We start from the raw sequence: 9,631 nt of genomic DNA, 5'->3' as shown, positions 1-9,631 counted from the left end.
TGATTGGCAACTGATTGACACTGTGAGCACCTAGCTGGGTTTTGTTTCCGTCAGAAATCACATACCCTGCCCTCTGGAAATAGCCCAAATGGTTCCCTAACTTCATGACCTGCAAATGGAAACAGAAACTTGCACTGGGGATGGATGCTTTGGCCTAGCCCTAACTGTTGCAAAGGATAATGGTCTGGGATACCTAGGCTTCACACACACACACACACACACACACACACACCCCTAAGCCACAAAATTCACTGGGTAACTTTGGGCCAGCCACACCCTGCAGTGGCTGCTGCCCAGGTGACTTCTGGAGCAGAAGGCATGGAGGCCAACAGTAGGTGGCGCCGAGCCTATGAGAGGCAGAGACAACTAATTCTAGCTTTGTCCCCACCCTCCTTCCTGATGAGTTCTGCAGGGATTGACGCTTACAGCCACTGCTACCTGCTGGAAATAAAGAAGGCAGGTAGGAGGGTGGCAGGGCATTCACTAGCCTCTGTTGGTCACACACCACCTCACAAGGTTGCTGGGAGAAGAAAAGAGACGGTATCACATGTGGCCCTCTGATCGCCTTGGAAGATTTTTTGGGGTGTGTGAATTTAACAAATCAATAAACGCGGTAGCGGGTTGCAGAGGGGACGGTGAAGGGAGGGGAAGAAAACATCGACAGGCCTTAGCAAAGAAAGCGAAGCAAGCTGATTTGCCCTTCATGCAATTTTCATAGGCCCACCACGGTGCCACGGCTGATTATTTAATGCCTCCAATAGGTGTTAAAAAGTTTCTCCGCTGCCACCCGGGGAATGTATTATGAAACAGGAAGAGGCAAGTGGCTGCAGTTAGAAGCACAAAGGTGAGATAATGGCCTTCCACATCGCCGAGCTGCCAGCTCTGCTTAGCTTAGAGCCTGGCAGCTAGAGATTTCGAAACCCTACAGCCCTCTTGAAATATGGATGGAATGTTAAAGCAAATGACAAACACAGGAGTTGTCACCTTTTTGGGGGGAGCCGGAAATTCCGCTGCCGCAAAGCCACCTCAAAGGCATATATGTGCTGCAGCAAGTGGTTTATTTGCGGTACTAGGCACGATTCGGCTGACCACGGGGTCAGGTTTGAGATCCTTCTGCATCACCAAGGGGAAAAGATTTACTTGGGACGTGCCATTTCAGGGGTGGAATCGCATCCTTGGATTTTCTCGATATTAAAACGAAACAAGGAAGATCCCATTACGGGGATGCCCTTCTCTCTGTTATATGTGAAGCAGCAACGATCAGCTGCTTCAGGCGCCTTGTGTAGACTTCTCGTTCCCCTCCTGTGGTTTCCATCAACTGGTATTCAGAAGTATCTTAGCCTCCAACTGCGGAGGCACAGGACAGCAGCCATTGATAGTCCCCTCATCTATGAAACTGAAATGATCAGACAAAGAATGATGGGGAAATGAGCCTGGAATATAGTAAACTTCCAATACCTGTTGAGGAATGATTATGTATTCGTTGCGCTTTTGAAACTGTAAAATAAAGTGACCATTTATTTTTATTTTTATTGGCATGGCTGGGATGCCAGACCAGCCAGCTTTTGTACATGGAATTGGCAAAGGCAAGGGGCATCCCTCTTTCTCAGGCAGCAAAATGTCTTATGCCTGCCCTGGCAACATGGATGGGAAATCAACACATTTGCCCAACCCTACCTGCTCTTACATCTTCAGCTGGGTCTGTATCCAGCTCGCAGCACTGCGATGTGCACCAGTCAACAGATATTCAAGTTTCAGTAGCATTTCCCAGGCCAAAACTTTGCAATAAAAAAATCTTTAAACTGGGAAGAGCATCGCTTCCAATTTATCTCACCTTATTGTGCATCAAACTTTAAAAACGGTGCTTTCAAGTGCCTCTTTTCTGGGCCTGCAAAGAGGCCGCTGTTCGCTACAACATGGGTTTAAAAATAACGGAAATCAAAAAGGCGAATGTAAATGATTTAAATGAGTGCATATGTTCTTTTGTAAAATGCATCATAGCAGCTGCAACGTGCTTCCCCCTGCTTTTACCCATGTTTTAGATTCAAATCAAAGGGGAAACGGCTCACTTAGAATATGGTGAATTTTTTATCTGTGTTTTTAAGGGGAAAATGTACTTATCTGTGTTTTACAATATGCTATATTTGAAAACAAAAAGGAAATGGATAAAAAATAGAACAGTGGCACGAAAGGACCTTTTCCTTTTTTCCTCCTTCCCCCATTCAAGTTATCCGAGATTAAGTTTCACTTGAATTTTAAGAAGAATACCTACCTAGGGCTCTGTTTCAACCACCCATCACATTTGAGGGTCACAACTAACCCGCCCCAGGGTACAAAAATAAAGCAACCTTTTGCCCCACCCCAGCTTATATTCCATGGGTCCTCCTCACAGTAAGGGGATCACAGCTCTGTAGCATTTCGGCCCCTCTTGTGAGCTTTGTCTAGCACTTTTGTGAGGTGGAAGGACAGCACCGGACTTGATGATCCAGCAGAGCTGAATTGTAAAAGGTTAAAGGGGTGCCTACTTAATGTGTGTTCAAGCTCTAATTATCACTAGCTGTGATTTTTGCGCCTTATTGTCATATAACTCCCACCTGACCTTTTTCTCCTTCGTATACCTGCCAACTAAGATTTCATGTTGAGCAAAAGATGATGTGGGCTTAAATGCACAAAAGATTATGCCCTGATAAATCTGGAAAGTGCTTAAGCTGCCACAAGGTATTGCTCCCTACAACAGAGTAACACAGCTACCCCCCTCCACTGCTGAAATGTAAGAGAACAGTGCTTTTGAGCATATGCCGAGCTCCTTTCCTTTCCCACGGAATAACTGCAGCCCATCTCCATCCTCCTGGGACTAGGCCCTCTGTTGAGACACTGAGCAAAAAAGAAAAAGAAAACATCAATAGGGTGTCCAGATGGCACTACAAAGATTTTTATATCCACAATGCAAAAAAAACCTAAGGTGGAGATGGCAGGATGCAAGGGATCCCTTGGAAGCCATTGCAAGCTCTTTTTATCTTCAGCACAATTAATATTTCTTCAGAAGTCCTTCTGAGGATCCCCAGCTTCTGTGCTTATCCACAAAGGAAGATTGGGGCATCAGACCTAATTAGAATCAAAACTGCCCACCTCTCTTAAGCTCAAACCTTATCTATGCCAAGCAGTTAACAATGGCTACGATCAAACAAAAAGTGAGCAGGCAGGTGTCAAAAGCTAGACGAACTTTCGCTTCTTCTCTGGACAAGAAAATATCTGCATTCTGTATTATTACTCACAATCAAACAAGCAACATTTGTGATTTCAGAGATTTGTTGCTATCGCCACTATCATCACCGCACCCCGAAAAGCTGGCCGGAGTAGCTTTGTGAATTGACAGAGAACCTGGAGATAAGTTCACAGTACTGCATCTTCCAGGATTTTGTACTAAATGTTTGTTAGTCTTGTTTAAATGCTTCCAACAGCAAGGTGGCCAGATCAGCAGGGCTGTGGGTTTCAGTCTGTGGCATGGGATTGGCCTTCCTTGCGTCACATGACTTGCCAAACCAGGGCATCCCAGACTAACAACTGTAGTTCCGTGCTCCAGGCAGTGCCCCCTTGTGGTGCAGGCAGCAGGGAATCAGCAACCTGATCTGCAAGGTTCCCAGTTCAATTCCCCACGGCGCCTGGCACCTGGAAGTGATTTGATGTAACAACTTCAGTCCTCGCAAGCGCTAAAAGGACTACCCCCTTTGGCAAATATGGATCTCCTTAAGATGGGACTGGTTTCCCAGAGCCATTGCAATGTAAAAAAGTGCACAAGAATGCACTGAGGTTCGGATTTGGTAGGCTTCCAGTTCAACTGGATCATTGCCTGGGGAGATGATCTGATCTCTCCTGTAAAGATCCATAGCAGATTGGGCTTACCCCGATGCATTTCTAATAAAATGTGTAGCATCGCTAATATAGAAGGCTCGCGGCAGAATTATCGTGCAAGCCTCTGCCTTCTTTCCTATCCGTCAAGCTAAACCACGGATACCCACAAAGGCAACATGACACTGTGAAAGGAAAACACACATATACACCCAACCACAAAAGGACAAGGTTATTTGCGGTTCCAGTTTATGCACCGTGAAACAGACTTTCAAATATCTGTAAGAGCAAATCTTTGTAAGAAACGCAGAGCAAGTGAGATAATACCTTCTGGGGGCTAGGCGAGGGTTTTGTAGTCCATGCTTCTTCACGAAGCTTACGTGATGAGAGCAAAGGTTTCAAGGACAAATAACCCAGAGATGCATTTTAAATAAAAGGACACATTCTACTCATGTAAAAGTACACTGATTCCTGGACCGTCTGTGGGCCGGATTTGGAAGGCGATTGGGCTGGATCCGGCCCCCGGGCCTTAGTTTGCCTACCTATGGTCCAAGTCCTTGTGCAAGAATCACTGAATAGACACACACAGCTCACCTGGTCACAGCCTTGTTCCACACTAAGGTGAGATGTATTGAATTTCTATTTAAATTATAGCCTTTATTTCTAATTTGGTTGGTGAACTGGCTGCCACAGAGGGCTCAGACACCCCCCCTCCCCAAAAAAGAAATCCATACTGTTGCTTGGTGCCTCTGGGCTATCAGCTCCTGGGAGGCATGTTCTGCGGCCACTACTTCCACAGGTAACTGTCAAGAGAGGTGGCCTGAAGGTGATGGGAAAACCAAGGGGGTGATGGCACTGCTGCCGCCCAGGCACCTCTCTGGTTCATGCCATCCCAAGGCTCTCCCGACATTCAGTGTAACAACTCACAACCTGCTATACTTGACAGGAGGCTTGTTGCTGTAGCCTAGTTAAGTTGTAAAAGAAGGCAGTGCTCAGTGCGGCTTATCGGTCCCAAGTCAGTGTTGTTGAGAATTTGCCCCGTTGCTTTACCCAGTAAGTATGGGAAGGGGTTGGTCGCTAAGGAGTTACAGTGCATTTCTAGCCATGCCTACTCAGAAGTAAATGAATTTAATGGGGCTGGGATGGCAGCCTTAGTGCTTTCGAATGGATTGTGCCCATGTAAACATTACAAGTTTGATTGCTTGCAAAGAAGGTGGCAACCATGTACCTGCTTATTGGGGTAGATTGGCTGTGAGGTGTTAAGAAAGAGTCTAAGCTCAGGGCAGTTCTCCAGCAACCACCTTTTGCTGCCTTTCCTCCTGTGCCTTCAGCACCTGGTTCAGCAAACCAGGCAGATGAGAGACGGTGGATCAAGGATACCCCCTAGGCTGCGTTCCTAGCCTGAATTCAGCCAGAGAACCCCATGCTGGGACACACCAGCCCCCAACAAACCTTCACATCCACATGGAGCATTTAATCAATGGAATTAAAGCATGCACAACTAAATCAAAACTAATTTCATTTGAGCAGTAATTTTTAGACAAATAATGGGGCTATTGTGGTAAAGTGATTTGGGGGGGAGGGAGAGAGGGGAACGCAGTTCCTTGGTAAGGGCACAAGGGACCCTAGATATACCTCTGCTACCACCTCGTACATAGCCAACAGAGGTAATCTAGTTATCATTTAAAAAAAGAAAGTGAAAGGAGGAAGTGAAATGAGAAAAAACACCAAAGTGAAAATGAAGGAGGCCTGAGCGTGCATCCGAAAGGCAGCGAATGCCTTGGGGTCACGCTTCATGTTACTGCTTTGGAGTGACCCCTTGATTAGAGGTTCTGTTTCCAAAGGATTTCCTTTGGTTAAGGAACAGGGGGAGGGAGAACGATAACCTTCCATTAAGAGTTAAGATCTTTTTCAAAACACAGCTCACTCAGGTTTTCATCTGACACCAAGAGAGGCAGAGCTCGGCCTCCTTTGGAACAATGGGAACCATGGATCCAACAGCGCCATAAAAAGGATGTATTCACTTAGAGGCATGGCATCCTGAATGCTGGACTAGAGGGTTGTTGTTGTTTGCCGCTCTTCATCAGCTGGTCCCAGCTTACAGCAATTTAAAATCCAGATTTTAACTCAGTGAAAACAAGCCACAGCCATAGGAATAGAGTGGGTCCCAAAACCACACATCTCAGGTGTCAAAGGTCAGGGTCAAGAGCTGTGTCTTCAGCATTCGCTGAAAACTAGGCAGTGACAAAGCCAGACACACTTCTTTGGGGAGGGCATTCCACAACTTAGGGGCTGCCACAGATAATGCCCTCTCCCTGGCCACCTCCACCTCCATAGTTCTGAACTACCAAGAGGGTCCCTCCCCTCTGCTGATCTTAACACTCATGGACGGCTGATAGGGAAGGAGACAGTCTTTCAGACAGTAGTATTTGGTTGCACTGACAATACACGTTGCATTTCGGATGAACAGGTATCTGCCCCCAAGCATCAGGTAAATGTGCAAGGGCCCCTTAGCCTCAGCCTAGGCTCAGAGGATGAATCTGCTTTCCTGGGAACTGGAACTTGCCTTTTCTGGACCAATATTCTGTTTATACCCTGTGGGCTGACAGCCATGCTCTACCTCCACTGTCAGAGGCAGTATGTCTCTGAAAGCCAGTTGCTGGGAAATGCAAGTGGGGAAAATGCTGTTGCACTCAGGTCCTACCTGCAGGCTTCCCAGAGGTATCTGGTTGGCCACTGCAAACAGGATGTTGGACTCAATGGGCCTCTGGTCTGATCCAGAGTAATTTATGTTCTCATTTTCTTGTGCTCTTAGTACAGGAACTTTGAACCTGTGGCTTGCCAAAGGCTGCTGAACTACAACTCCCATCAGCCCAAGCAAGCATGTCCAATGGCCAGGGATGATGGGAGCGGCAGTTCAGCAACATCTGAAGGGTCAAAGGTTCCTCACACCTTTCTTGCTCCCTTGGCACCCAATATCCTGGGGCAAAACTCTGCCAAGATCAGACAATTAGTCTTATCTAAACTCTCTCCCCCTCACACTTTGTCTTCCCTTGAAATTTAGTGGGATGTTTTGCCCAAACTGGAGCTTTAAAATTTGTCTCTCATCAACTTCCTGTCACTCCTGGATGAGAACAATGACATTTTCTTGTGTAGCACACCTTCTTATGATGCTTATGTGAATAAAATAATAATAATAATAATAATAATAATAATAATAATAATAATAATAATAATAATAATATACCCAATCTGGGGCTCCGTGTGCCATTAACTTCTGAGCCCCATTAACTGGTCAAAACATCAATCACAGAGACAGCGACATCAGGGCTGGCGGCAAGTGGGGAGACACTGAGGACTGGCGCAACTAGGCCCTGTTTGCTGCACAACCCTAAATGTTTGCATGTGTTGCTCGCTTTCTTCCAATTTCAAGATGATTTAAAGCCTGCAGAATATTGATTTCCTCGCCTCTTGTAATTGGAGAGATAAAGCAAGCTAAGCAAAGACAGAAGTGGTGTTCCTGCTGAGCGCCCCACTTTCTCCTAACCTAAATAGGTGGAGACTTGCAAGAAAGGAAGTCGGAGAATTCCAATGAAAAGAGAAAAGGAAGTGGGCACTGCTGCAGCTTGCAGGTTTGTTTCTGGTCAGGAATGGAAATCAGTCAAGCGAGTGCTTGGTATTGGTTAAAGCTACTGCTGTTTTCTAAGTCTGCAAATGAAGCTTAACTAAGGTTTTAAAAATCAAAGGCAACACCTTAAATTGGATTTGGGGAGACATGCTGGCAGACCAGTGGAGCTGATATCAGCAGTGCTGACCACCTAAACCCCATCAGGAAACTGGCGACCATATTTTCGACCAGCTGACATTCCCGAAAGCCGTTCTCAGGCTGAAGTCTTCCCTAGCAATGCTACTTTGAGCTGGAGATAACAGAGATGGAACCTGGGAACTCCTGCATGCGAAGAAGGCACTTTGCTGCTCAGCGATGGGCCTGCCTTCTGAATGAATGCTGCAAAGATGGCCCAGGAATGTCAACACTGATGGGCAGCAGCCTTGAGAACCTTAACTCAGGGGTGGTAAGCCCCAGGCCTGAGGGTAGCATGCAGACCCCAGGCCTCTCTGCATGGGCCTGGGACTCTCCCCACACCACACCCCCTCCCCAGGCCACATCCCTCACTGACAGTGTTTGAGCCTGGCTGGAATGTGTCCTTGAACTCTGGTCACACCTTTTGCTTGCCTGGGTGGAGGAGAGAGAGGGATACAGGAGTATGTGTAGGAAATGAGCCTACCGTACAAAGATAAACCTCATGCATCCGCCCACTTTGGCCTCTAACGCTGCCCATCACTAGTATATGGCCCTCACAAGCTTGCCCAGAAGGCAATGTGGCCCTCAGTTTGCAAAAGGTTCCCCACGCCTGCTTTAAGTAGACTGAAAACCAAGCCTGCTGCATTTTGAACCTCCTTAGCTCCCTCCAGACACTCAAACAAATTCAAGAATTTCCATTATTGTGAACAACCGAGGGGCGCGCGATGGGGAATGGGTCAAATCCCCTCCCTCCCCCGGTCACTGTTTCTTAGATTAGCTCCATGTCGCCTGAATGAAGCCACTGTCTGCAACAACCACCCTCCTTGATACCATCCAGGTAATTACTGGTTCAGGTGAAGGATTTCAGGGCATCTTAATTACACATCCCTGCAGCCAACCAGGACCCTGTGGGCAGCGGCTCTTACCAGCGCAGCCTACTTATTCGCGACGCCAGGCCTCCCCTGGCCCTCTCAACGCCAGTAATAGGAAACCGGTGGCCGTTCGGGCCTGTCAAGCAGTTGCCGGCGGCGATAAGGGCCACGCGGGAATTCCCCAACGCCGCCAGCTCCCATCGGCTGGCTGCATTCACACATCTCTGCTACCTGAGTAGAGCTGCGCTCTGCGGCTCCCGGGCAGCACTTCAAGTGACTCTACAACGTTTGGAGATAAATATTTGATGGTGCCTGAGAGGGAAAGGGAAGCTGAATGCGCTGATGCAGGCAAGAGGTGTTCGTGAAACTGTGAGACAGCGACAGAGTGAGAGAGATGGACCCAGAAAGCAGTGCAGCCTCCAGTCTGGCCCATAGGGCTGTGTCCATTGGCCACTGATAGGCCTGAATCACAGACCTTTGGGGAGCTGGGCCAAAACCGTGCAGCCAGTTCTGTCTCTTTGCAGGATAATCATTGTGTTATGATGTCAGCTTTTGCTCCACAGCTCCCCCTACAATTGGTGCCTGCCTTTTTCTGTCCCCTACATACATCTTCCACTTCCTGTCTGCTGGAATGAGCCCCTTCCCTTCCCTTAATCCACACACCCTCCAAGTGTCCCCATTTTTGAGGACAGTCCTGGATTTATAGAAGCTGTCCTGGTTTCTGATTTGATCCCAGAATGTCCTGCTTTTCCTTAGGATCTCCCTATTTTCACCAGAGATATGTTGGAGGGCATGGAGATATGCGACCCCTGAGCCAAGGAGATAAGTAACTATACAGCCTTCAGAAGGCATCCCTGCATATGGAAGTTTTTTAATGTTTCATGTTTTATTATGTTTTTATATAGGTTGGAAGCCGCTCAGAGTACCTGGGGCAACCCAGTCACATGAGTAGGGTATTATTATTATTATTATTATTATTATTATTATTATTATTATTTTGATGATGATGATGATGTTGTAGGGTGTCCCTATTTTCACCAGAGAAATGCTGGTGGGTATGTATCTGTGCAACTCCCTCTGCCTGTCTGCCATCTTTGGCCTGGTCCAC

General features: G+C 47.2%; 1 protein-coding gene across 6 annotated transcripts in view; it reads right to left on the bottom strand.

Moving 5' to 3' along the window:
* The window catches only part of BCAS3 (BCAS3 microtubule associated cell migration factor), a 454,783-nt gene that overhangs the window by 195,192 nt on the left and 249,960 nt on the right, over nucleotides 1-9,631 (bottom strand). The gene's annotated exons all lie outside the window — the stretch shown is intronic.

Source organism: Podarcis gaigeae (assembly GCF_964106915.1).
Source record: "Podarcis gaigeae genome assembly, chromosome: 15".
NCBI classification, from domain to species: domain Eukaryota; kingdom Metazoa; phylum Chordata; class Lepidosauria; order Squamata; family Lacertidae; genus Podarcis; species Podarcis gaigeae.
This window is presented reverse-complemented; position numbering and strand designations above follow the sequence as displayed.